The following is a 13188-nucleotide window of genomic DNA, read 5'->3' as shown; positions in this document are numbered from 1 at the left end:
TAATAATAATAATGATAATAATAAATCGCCTTTATTTTCACCACGAGGCCATATGTTTAGAATATACAAAGTAGAAGCTTTAGACAGACACACACGAACTAGATAAACGAGTTAAAGCGATGAAAATGACAGTTGGCAATATCCACCCAGTTGCTGAGGTAGTAGCAGATAAAAAAATAGTTATTATATTATTGGTAGTGGCAGCATTATTACTGAGAATCATAGTAAAAATATTAAAGGCTCTCCCTCGTGCGTTTTGTTATTGGAAGCAATCCAGAGTTTCCTTGGCTAAGAATTCATATTCAATCCTTTTTATATATAGCCATCTGAACAATGAGAACAGAAACGATTTATAATATCAAACGTTTTCCATGCGCCAAATTTACCAGGGAATAGTCATGTTTCCCGGTTATCTGTTTATATACTTATTTCCATATTTTCACTATTTTTTACCGGTATACTGCAATCCTCTTTGTCATTGTTTTCCTGTTCTTATTCCCTTTCTTTAAGAATGTGTTCATCACTAAGCCTTTTGTTAGTAGGATATACAAGAACTTTCTCGTCACGGTTTCCTGACCACAGGAATCGCGTGCTGAATGTAGTTAGAAGGGCGTCGTAGAAAGACGTGTAACGTCATGGCTGATTTTATGCAGAACGGAGGTTTTGTGATGGATTTCTGGATTTTTTTTCTTTTACCGTTGTCCGAAAAACCAAAAGGTTACACGAATGCTGGAGGCAGTCATGAAAATAATACTTTTTCTTCATTATTATTATTATATATTCAAAATATGCAAGTCTCCGTACAGAGTAAGTCCAAAGAGGAGATAATTTTGCTCTAGAAAGACAGAAAGACTCAAAACTTCTCAAAGAAAGTATACTACCACCAATGACAAACCTTTTGAACAAAACTCGAACCCACCACGAGTTAACAGGAAATTTGTTTCTTTCAAGACTCTTATGTGACTCATGATTATGCCGGTTATAGATAAGGCATGAATGCATAAGACTTAAATTTCTCAAGGTTGGTGTAACTGAAATGGAAAAGGATCCTAATTTTATCCGAATCTGGATTCATCTGGTAATCTGATCAACTTTCCATTGGCCTACATGCCAACCATCAATTAATTTCAAGGGCTGCCGTGAAGCAAGAGCCCGTGCCAGCACAGGGCTGGCTGAATCTAACGATATGATCAATTAATCTAACTGAAATCATTCAACAACATTTCAATATATTTTGTTGCCAGTTAGCAGATAAAGAAATAGGTGCACATACAGACAAGCAGACATACCAAACTGAATGCACCGTCTAAAAGTGGAGATCTGTATCCAGTTGTGGCAAATCCTTTATTATGTTTACCCCCTTTTTCCGCAAAGTTTATCCATTTGTTTGCTATTCCGTTCCTATTATTTCCCTCTTCAGTGTTATCCATTATTCAGTGGCCTTTTTCTACATTGTTTGTTCCCAGCTACGTCTTGTTGAGTGTGAGCTGTTTTCACCTTCCCAGTATTTGGGGTAAACAACGGTCCAGCGGAGGTGAGGGGATTATTTCCGAGAGTTAAATTGAATTGGTTACGATGGTCCACTGCCTTCTTAGCCAGGTATGAAAAACTAGGTCACTTTCCTCTATTGTTTAGAGGTAAGGGACGGCTTGACACCTGGGGATGGTGACTTCTTAAGAGGTCCCGTCTTAGAAATGTCATAATACAGTGTGTCCATAAAGTCCCAGTACCATTCTGAGCAATAAATACTTGCAATGGTACTGGGACTTTATGGACACACTGTATATCGTCATGACTTAAAATTGAAGCTAAGGAGGCTTTTGTCCCTCATCCTAAGATCGTGGATGACGGCACAAACGACATCACTGCCACAGGCATCTGCCAATCACCTACTTCCAGCTGTCCAGTTAGAAGTTGAGCAAAATTGAATGTCAAGAACTTCGACATGATTATGATTCCACGTACACTACGTAAAGATCTGTCCAATTTTATTTATTTGCAACTAACTGATTTGATCACTGTATCTGGCATCTGCCAATCCCCTACTTCTGTCCTGTCAGAAGTTGAGCAAAATTGAATGTCAAAACTTCGACATAATTATGATTCCACGTACACTACGTAAAGATCTGTCAAATTTTATCTATTTGCAGCTAACTGATTAATTTGATCACTGTATCTGGCATCTGCCAATCACCTACTTCCAGCTGTCCAGTTAGAAGTTAAGGAGAATTTTATGTCAAGAATTTCGACATTCCGACATTACACGTAAACTGAGAACTGTCAAATTTCATTTATTTTTTACAAATTGATTGGTCGTTTTATTGTCCTGCGTTGAGACATTTACATTAGTCTAACACCTGAGGTTATAAATTCTTGAAGATTCTGACAGACCTTGTCTTGGCATTCAGTCTCTTTGTTGTACATTTGTACATAATCTCAAAAAACCAGTTTAATCTTGGGTTTGAAAAAAATGTCTTCCATTCCTTTTCTTGATGATATTCATCAAAGATTGAAGTTGTTAACTTGGATGTTGGCGAAAAGGTTATAGGTGATTTGGGGGGAAAAAGAAAAATACTCGAAGACATTTCATTTAAGTATTGGATAGAGTTCGTCTAAAAATCAAAGATGGAAAGAGGTAGAAACGACAAACTTGAAGATTTTCTAAGAAGTAAAATCTACTTAACTTGTTTAAGTAAAGAGAAAGTCAAAGGGAAAGTTTACTACCAGTCCATATTTTCAGCTTGTGTGCAAGTGAATTTTGACACTTTGCTGTCGATGGAAAAAGTTTCAAACTATCTGAAAGCAGGCTAGGAATCAAAGGCCTGAGACCTAAAGCCTAATATGGCGGCGTCACAGCACCAATATACAACCTCCTGGATAAGGGAAAACTAATTATACACACACACACACACACACGCACAAATATCAAGCTCATATTTTTTGCAGTTAACATTAAAGAACAAAAATAGTTCATAGTTTTTTTCTCTCTCTCTCTCATCGAAGTTAAAAAAACCTAGCTGAAAATCAAATCTCTCTCTCTCTCTCTCTCTCTCTCTCTCTCTCTCTCTCTCTCTCTCTCCTCAAAGCCAGAGAACACTAGATGAAAATTAATTTTCTTTCTCTCTTTTTCCCTCAAACACTAGATCAAGATTATGTTAATTCTTTCATTCTCGCTCTCGCTCTCTCTCTCTCTCTCTCTCTCATGAAAGCCAGAAGAACCTAGATGAAAATCAAATCAATCAATCAATCAATCTCTCTCTCTTTCTCTCTCTCTGATCCAAAACGTGTTATCGATTATCCTTGGAAAACAAGACAATAACTACACGAAAGAAGCAGATCAGGAAAGTCATGTACTGAAGGGAAAAACTGCACTCATGTTGGAGATCTGAGAGCGGCGGTGTCAGTCATAACACCCCTGTACAATTTACCGATATATAAATATATGTAATCAGTGAATTAAAAAGAAATTCTCCTGCACAAAATCAACTGGTATTACTCAGGGAATTTTATGTAAATACTGGGCTCTTTGTTCATCGTAGTGTGTAAACATACACACACACACACACACACACACACACACACACATATATATATATATATATATATATATATATATATATTATATATATATACATCGAGGTACAATGTCCTTTAATATCTGATTCGCTCTACCTCGGAATTAATATATTTTCATATATGCTTAACCGAAGGGGAATTTTTTACACGATAATAGATTTGCCTGGTCTCAGGCGCGAACCTAAGAAGCCATTCAATTCCAGGACGTCAGTGGAAGCTTTTACCTACCCCACCACCGCGAGAGGCATAAGTTTATATCGTCTCTCACCCTCAAATACCTTTCGCACTCAGGTAATTCGTTGGTTTTGGAGAGAACATCAACCCTCCTCAACTCCGGTAGCGTTGTAGTACTTATGACAGCACGTAGCCATATATAAGTCATATCACATTACCGTGATATGACATATATATATATATATATATATATATATATATATATATATATATATATATGTGTGTGTGTGTGTGTGTGTGTGTGTGTGTACATGAGGGCTTGTGAATGATGAAGGGAGAAACCGAAGCGATTCCAAGAATTATATCTCTTCGTTTTGTTCAAAGCAGATTCCAAAAAACTTTGTTGAAGCGTTTTCCTTCCAATCTTCATTTGACTCGCTGCTTATTGTTGACCAATTTAAAAAGGAGCAAATCACGATCCAGATCTATAAAGCTTCCTTAATCTATAAATAGGTTCTCCTCGTGGTTCCTCAAGTTTTTACTTAAATAATGATGACTCGCAAAATCACAATAAATTATGATTTTCAGTGAGATATGTATTTTCTTTTTTTTACGAGTTTTACATTTAACGGAAAAAAAAGAGATATGTATTTTCTTTTTCACGATTTTTACATTTAACGTAAAAAAAAGATATGTATTTTCTTTTTTTTCACAATTTTTACATTTAACGTAAAAAAAGAGACTAGGTACCGCACTGGATACTAAATTTCATACGAAATTTTGATACCATTTCGCTCTCCTACAAATTTCCGATCATATGTTATGTCGTCGTCTTGGGACATCTCACCCATAATGACGGCATTTGCAACGTGTATTTTTACGACTTTCTACGATTAATGAGAAAAGGCCAAAGTAACGCTGCCGATGATTGAACCATTGAAACAAAGGTCATCCATGAGCTGATCTGAGAAGATTATTAAAAAAAAAAAAAAAAAAAAAACTCCAGTTAGTAAAAGGTGTCATGTGTTTGATATGACCAAGGTTACGTTGCTGTATTTGGGGCAGTTGGAAAATTCTCCGAGATATTACTATAACGACCCTGATGGGGCGCGCTACGCTGCGCTGGAACCCGGCGCTACCCGTCATGTTGTCTCCCCTACCTACACCGCCCCCACCCTGGACGGACAAACAGGTTTGTAGGTGGGTGGATGTGTCATGTCTCTCCTACCATACCGATCCACTACCTATCCCGGCGCCCCCCCCCCCCCCCCCACCCCCCCCCCCCCCCCCCCCCCCCCCCGGGACGGAAAAACAAGAAAGATCCACTCGGATTTTATTGTTATCGAAGATTGCCTTAGATAAGCCATATATTTACGAATATGATCATAGATTTGGGACAAGATGTAATCAACGGAAATTTGACATGATACATTCATGACCATTAAGATTTTACTACCATGACAAATATTCGAAGTCAGATGCACTATTCACCATCAGCAGTGCAGACAATATCGATGACTTCACCGGTCCTCTGATTGGGACATATCCGGGCGGCAAATTCCTGAGATGTCCTATGATGTAGTAGATTCACATCAACCGTGCATTTGATGTCTAGGCCAGTCTCTTACGACGCTCCTGATTGGCTGTTGATAAGCCAATCACAGGGCTGGAAACTCTCAGTCTATCTCGAGAGTTCACATAAGTATGATGTATGTTCCACCTCTCCTGAGGGATACGTCTTTCAAAAGTATCCCTCAGGGATTGGCCTGGACATCAAATGCACAGTTGATGTTAATCTACTATAGTATTACAGCAGCCCGGTTTTTTTTTTTTTTTTTTTTTTTGTCATGCCCCAAAAATTACCATACGCCAGGCAAACTTGGGAGTGGGTAACATAATGAGATTATTTTCAAGAAAATTCTACGGTTAGTTTTCAAGATATGGCGTCCCGCTTTTTTAAAGGAAAAGTCCCGATACTCTTTTATATCTCGGGGAAAATGCATGCCGGCGGCCCACCGAATCCGTCAGTTCGCCTCTTCCCACATTTATTGCGAGGAATTTAAGAGTACTCCTCAAAACGCACATTAACATGTTGCAGTCTCTCCTCTGTCTACCATTGGCACACTCTTCCACCTTTCATTAATCGTCCGCCACTACCGTATCCTTCCGTTTTTTTGGAAGATTCATTATCATCCTTTCGCCTTTCCATTGCTTACTAAAGTTTTTTTCGGTCCTAGTCTAGATAGGGGCAATTAGTTTCCCTTTCTGACTGGCAGCTGCAAAAAAATAAATAATCTAAGGGGCTAAACTGCAGGTCATGGAATAAACCAAGATTGATTTTTATGTGACTAGATCATGAACTTTATTTAGATGGAATATAGAATTTAGGCCAAAGACCAAGCACTAGGGACCTATGTGGTCATTCAGCGCTGAAAGGGAAATTAACAGTGAAAGGTTCGAAAAGTGTAACAGAAGGAAAACCTCAAAGCAGTTGCACGATGAATCAATTGTTAGGAGAGGGTGGGAAGTAAGATGGAAGAAAGAGAATGTGAAAGGAGGTACAGTAAAAATAAACGAAAGGGGTGGCAGCTAGGGGTCGAAGGCATGCTGCACAGAACCTTAAGTAATGTATGCAGTGCACCACATGAGCTGCACTGACGGCAGTATCCCTTTGCGGAGCCTAATTTATTTTGTGATTAAGAATGAAGGACCATTGATAAAGAACGCCATATTAACTATTGCTATGGTCCAACCAACCCGGGACCAGTTTCGATCACCACTGGCCCACACATATTAAGTTTAAAGAATGAAGGTACTTTGGTCCAAACTTCCGTGCGATAGGTAACATCCATAGGATCGCAAACATTTATTTCAACCCTTCAACTCAAGTGGGGTACTCATCGTAATCCTTCTGAATTGAGCGCTGGACAAGAGAGAGAGAGAGAGAGAGAGAGAGAGAGAGAGAGAGAGAGAGAGAGAGAGAGAGAGGCCCCTCTTGCATTCACTTTGTTAACGACTACACTATCTTTACTGACACGTCTAACGCTTGTTCCAGTCGCTGTTCAAGGCTGGCAATAATTTGACTTGTACCTGGCAAACACAGCCAGATGGCAATTGATTAACTTTTGAAGACTGGCAACAAAAACATACGTTGCCACCAGGTGCAGAAAATTGGGGATTTAATCTAAGACAAAGAGAAAAAGTGGGGAGGGGGGGATAAAGTTGGGGAAATAGGAGGGGAAGCTGTTATCGAAGAATGAGGAATTATATCCAAATGAGGTTATACCACTGACGCTGTCTAAAGATCACTTGCCGTTGCTTTCCGTTGAAAAAAACAAACATCAATAATACCTCGGGCGTCATTCATCTTTTTCTCCCTTAGTGTTTCAATAACACAAGGATGAAGTCAAAGGTGAAATGGCAAGGTTCATCGACGGATAATTAGTTTACAGCGACATTACATTACAATAATCCTAGACAATAATCTAGAAAGTCTTCCTTTTTTGAGAGGCAAGTCTGCCTTTTAAACTGCTTTTATTCTAACTTTTTTTCCTAGATTTGTTGGAGCGATTTGTTCATAAAGCTCAAGATTATTTGTTCTGTATTTGTACTTCCAAAAGTACAAAATCATTCTCGTTAACTGAATGATATTTTTCCGTCGTATGGGCAAAAGTTTGAACAAATCCCCTTTTTCTCTTTAAACAAGAGAGTAAGTACAGTGGGGCCTGGGGCAATTTGACTCCCCTCCCTTAAACTTAGGGATGAGAAACAATCAAATTATGAAGTATATACGAGTAAAGTACCGTAACTGACATGTAACCATATACAATCCCAAAATGGCTACATTGAACGCACTATAATTAAAAGCAAATGTTAATACTATCACAGCTATATATATCAGAAGGAATGACGGAAAAGTCTCAGTATCATCATGCGTCAGTACCTGCGTTCCTTGCATCGTTCCAGCGACAACAGTTTCCTTATTGCTTCACTACAACAGAAATATTCTGACAAGACCCTATCGACCACCTCACGAGTATCATTTCTCCTTTTATTGTGTGTTGGACATGGCATGACAAGGTTTTGTAAGATGTACTATCGACAAGAAAATTGGAGATTCAGCTCTCTGAAATCTTCGGACACATATTGCTTAAAAATACCACACCTGGCAACTCCAGAAAAGGGGCAGAGCTTCAAGGTTTTATAAGATGTACATATTTTTCGCGAGTTCAAAGAGCAGCCCATAAAATCTGGTAATGAAGCGAAATAGTGCCACAGTCGTTGGATAAATAAAGAAACTGGGTGAAATATATATTCGTCTATCGTTGTCAATGAATAATTTAATATAAATACACCCACCCACACACACACACATATATATAAAGACTGCTAAGTAAAGGACGTTGAGTCGAAAGATCTTGAAGCTACTCCAGTGTTTCAATTTCCTTCGTGGCTTATACCTTTATTTATGCATTTATCACGTTCCAAACTTTTGTGATTCAGTTACACACACAGACACACACACATACACACACACACACATATATATATGTATATATATATATATTATATATATATATATATATATATATATATATATATATATATTTATATATATATCTGTATGTGTGTGTGTATCATTTACAGAATCTACTGGTCCTTTTTACAGGATATACTTCTTCTCACAATGGCTCTGGTAACTACTTAATTTCCGCACACTTTTTGTGGACAAGCTAAGCATTACGAGCCTTTTATCCATGCCACGACTAACTGAAGATACTGAGCCTTCTGTAGAGGCTCCAACGACAACTCGTTGTCTTGTAGTGATAAGCGACCCCAAATAAAAACTGTGGACCAGCCGGGAAAACGAAGACATCATAGCGGCTGTTATAAACATATGCGCACACATACAGTCACAGACACACACAAACAAACACCTACACACACACATATATATACATATATTATATAAATATTTATATAGTATATACATTTATATATGTAATGTGTACACATGCATACATATACGTATGTAGATATACATATACGAACCCGTTTGCATTGTATACTTACCACATTATACGGCACTGTCAAGAGAAAGTAGAAGTTATAATATTCATATCTCTTTACCTCTTACGTGCAACCTCCACAAAATGCAAATTTATCTCCTTGAAGTTCAATATCTGTCTCTTGTCTTAACCTTCGAACTTGAATTAGAGAGGATCGAAGAAGGTTATCAATAAGACAGGATAGCGAATAAGTATGGCAAGCACAAAGAGAGAGAGAGAGAGAGAGAGAGAGAGAGAGAGAGAGAGAGAGAGAGAAGAGAATCAGGAAAAGCGGACATGTGGACTAAAACTATTTAAAGATAAAATCTCACAAGTGTACTAGAATAATTAACCTGAAAACCTTACAGTAACCAAAACCAATCTACAAGAGCAAGGCGGGAAAAAGAGAAAGAGATAATAATAATACGGGGGTGGAAATTTAAAATCTTTTCTTCACTAATGTATATAATATATATATATATATATATATATATATATATATATATATATATATATAATGTATGTGTGTGTGTGTGTGTATGTCTATATATTTATGTATTTACGTCATTATATATGTGTGAGTGTTATCGAAATAAAGAGTACCATTTATCTAGATGAAACAAAAAAAATCTATTAATGAACAAGTTATAACTAAAAAAAAAAAACTGATAAAATACAACATTAAAAACTTTTATTTTCATTTGGTTTTATGCTGAATTCGTTTGAAATTCTATTCATAAATTATAAACAAAACTGAAGAAAATTATTTTCTCAGCGAAATGTAATCTGTTGTTGGTGCTGTTATGAGGTTGACCAGGGGTTCAACTCTTGGTCTAGTTTTTGAATCAAGGAAAGTGAGTCACTTACGGTAAACTACTTTCAGATAACAGTAAGTCTGTTTGGGAAAAGATTTCAACGAGCAACGATAAACCATACTGTTACCCGTCCCTAACTTTCGTAGCACAGTTCCTGTTACCAGTCCTTACATAACCGTCTTATCATCAGTGATGCTTGGGAGCCTAATTTGTTTGACATACACCGCGATGGAACTGCGCATTTGCTTTCGTTGTAGAGCAAGGATATCTCCTCTTTCTGTTACAGTCGTGTTTATGTTGTGTCCTTAAGTTGGTCGAGCAGAACTTTCAGTTCCCTATCACCAGGTGGGATGTTTTAGTGAATAGAAGACCAGAGATAAAGACATGAAGCGCGTGACAGACAGCAGTTGATAGGCTTTGTTTTACAAAGCTGAAAGAATACTGATGACAAAGTCTGAATGTGTGGAGTTCTCCTGCAACGTCTGAATGTGTGGAGTTCTCCTGCAACGAGAGTGAAAGGTCATCATCAATCACCTTTTGGTCCAATACCTCGAATCGACCACGTCACTTAAACTATCATTGTTACTGTAAGTGTTACATGGTATGTCCTCGTGACAAAAATAGAACGTATGAGAAAACGTGTAAATTGACGTTGCCACATTGATTAAACCCCCGCCTACAACAAAACCAACGAAGATGATTAAACATATGTTCCTAGTTCTCGTCTCTGCTGTCAGTGTGCTCCAACAGTAGTATTGTTCCTTCTGTAGCTGGCGCCGTGAAAGCATGATGGACACCGATAACAACCAAAGTGAGTTCATAAAACTATGTTACAGGAACTACATGCACCTAAAATATTTAGATGATGAGAAGGCCCTAAAAATAAGAAACTGAATTGAAGTTTGAAAGGAGTAGCAGGAGGAAAACCTCGCAGTTGGATTATGAATCAATTGTTATGAGGGGTGGAAAGAAGGATGGAAGAAAATATGAAAGGAGGTACAGTAAAAGGAACGAAAGGAGTTGCAGCTAGGGGCTGAAGGCGTGCTGCAAGGAACCTTAAGTAATGCCTACAGTGCGCCGCATGAGGTGCACTGATGGCACTAGCCCCCTACAGGGTAAAAAAATAATAAATGAAAATGTGCCCCCTACTGTAGAAAGTGATATGATGATTTTGATAATCTATCTATTATAAAAATATGAAAACTAGACACTACATCGGAATAACCACTACCGGGCTCTCTAAGCGTCTCTCATGCCACCTTCAAGAAGGGCGTTATCTTTGATCATTTCGCACAAAAACTTCAAAACAGACCCGAAAGAGAAGAAATTGTAAAAAGCACTAAAAAAACATAGATCAGGCATCAGACCGCCGACGCCTACAGCTTCTCGAGGCACTCCATACTTTGGAGAGAAAAAAAAAAAAAAAAAGGAAAAAGCCAAGAATCAACACGGGGCAAGAAACCGAATTTCTCCCTGCCATCATAAGGAGAAATTTAAGAAAACCAGCCTACGCCAGACACCGACGAGAGAGAGAGAGAGAGAGAGAGAGAGAGAGAGAGAGAGAGAGAGAGAGAGAGCAACGGACATGGGAAGCATATGGACGATCTATAATTCTATTGACCTTGGTTACATCAATCCCCAAACACCAACATCAATTAGGCCTAGAAGGTCGCAACGCCGATTTCGTCATCAACTCGTGGCCAACATAAATGCAGCTTAATAATCGACCTGTCAACTGATCGCCCAAACCCCGCCTGCTATACTACAGATACCCCTGTAACTTGCATGTCAATCAATGCACTCTTTGAAAATAAGGTAATAAAACTAAAATATCAAGTATATATAATATATATATATATATATATATATATATATATATATATGTGTGTGTGTGTGTGTGTGTGTGTGTGTGTGTGTGTGTCCTTTGGAAAATTGATGCAACAGCTACGCACTGATGGAAAGATATTATGAAGAATGGAGAAGGCTATATAAACGGAATGCCGTAGAAATAGATACCCATTATTTTCCATGCTACTGCCCTTAGAGAAGGTCTCCTCTTCTTCTTATTCTTATTATTATTATTATTATTATTATTATTCATAAGTGTAACAACATCACCCTGTTAAAAATGAATTGAATTTACTAAAATTTACTAAGTTTATTCATAATGTTCACTCCTGCATAAACATTGATGCACTAAGTAAAACAAATAATAATAAACAGCGATACCCTAAGTAAAAAAAAAAAAATTCAGGAAAAACTCGGCAGAACAAGTTGACCAGGAAATGGGTAAAGTCTGACATGATTTTTTTTAAACAACGAGACATGCCAACACCTTTCGATAACCCCTCATTATATATAAAAAGTTGCATGTTTATAAAAAGAAAAGAAAAAAAAAGTTGCTCATAGCTGCGGACATTATAAAGGATGCCCAACCAGTTTTCGTGATTTCAGTTCTATGAAGAAGAAGAAGAAGAAGAAAAAAACGAATTTTGGACATCGACTTCAAGTGTTAATTTCAGACGTCGCCTTCAAGAGTCGGTCCTGATAGTATCGTAATATCAGAGCCTACATGTAGTATTTTTATTTAATCTCGACAATCTTCTATGACCTTTGCGTCGACGTCTAAGTTCCTAAAAGGCATAGGCTTTGTCATGCAGCTTTGAACGAGGCTTTATAACTTTTTTTTTTTTTTTATTTTATTTTTTTTTTTTAAATCTCCACTTCAATGACCTTTGCGTCGACGTCCAAGTTCTGAAAAGGAATAGGTTTTGTCATGCAGCCTTGAACGATTTTTTTTTTTTCGTAGGATTCCAGACGTCGTCAAGATGCAAAAATGAATTTTAATAACGACAAAGTCTTCCCTATGCGAACTACCCAAGTGACAGAACGCCATTATTTCAATTTCTTTGCCTGGTGGCGAAACCTGACCGGGAAGCATTATAATTATTCGAAAACTGTAACCAAGTACCGGCCCTTCCCGGGAAAAGCGGGACGCCATATCTTAAAAACTAACCGAAGAATCTTCTTCAAAATACGCACATCCATTAATAAATGGAAGCGAGGTGAAGTCAGACTTGGTGATTATCTTATATATTTCTGGAGTGATTCTGCATTTAGATTTTCTAAGTATTCTTTCTTATTTTTCTGATCTCGAACATAACTGTTTTGATAGATAGAAACTGAAGGAAGTTGGAAATTCGTGACAGGATATTTAGTTTTATATATGTGTATATTATACGTACATCATCACATATTTATATGATAATGTATGTATGAAGAACATATTTAAATACCTTAGTACATTTATGTATACATTTACTGACACTTTACTTAGGTATAAAATGCATATTTAAATACAGTAGTAAGTTGATATAGACTTTCACGCGCACTGTCTGTACGTATAACGTACGTTTAATCATACATTCGCGGACGAATTATGCACATATGAAAGTATATATAAATACCGTAGTACGTTTATGCATAGATTCTTGGACACTGTATGTACGTACAAAGTAAGTTTATGTATGCATTCGCGGGCACTGTATTTACTTATAAAAGCATATTTGAATGCC

Source organism: Macrobrachium nipponense, chromosome 6, assembly GCF_015104395.2.
Source record: "Macrobrachium nipponense isolate FS-2020 chromosome 6, ASM1510439v2, whole genome shotgun sequence".
Classification (NCBI taxonomy): domain Eukaryota; kingdom Metazoa; phylum Arthropoda; class Malacostraca; order Decapoda; family Palaemonidae; genus Macrobrachium; species Macrobrachium nipponense.
Note: the sequence above shows the minus strand (reverse complement) of the source record.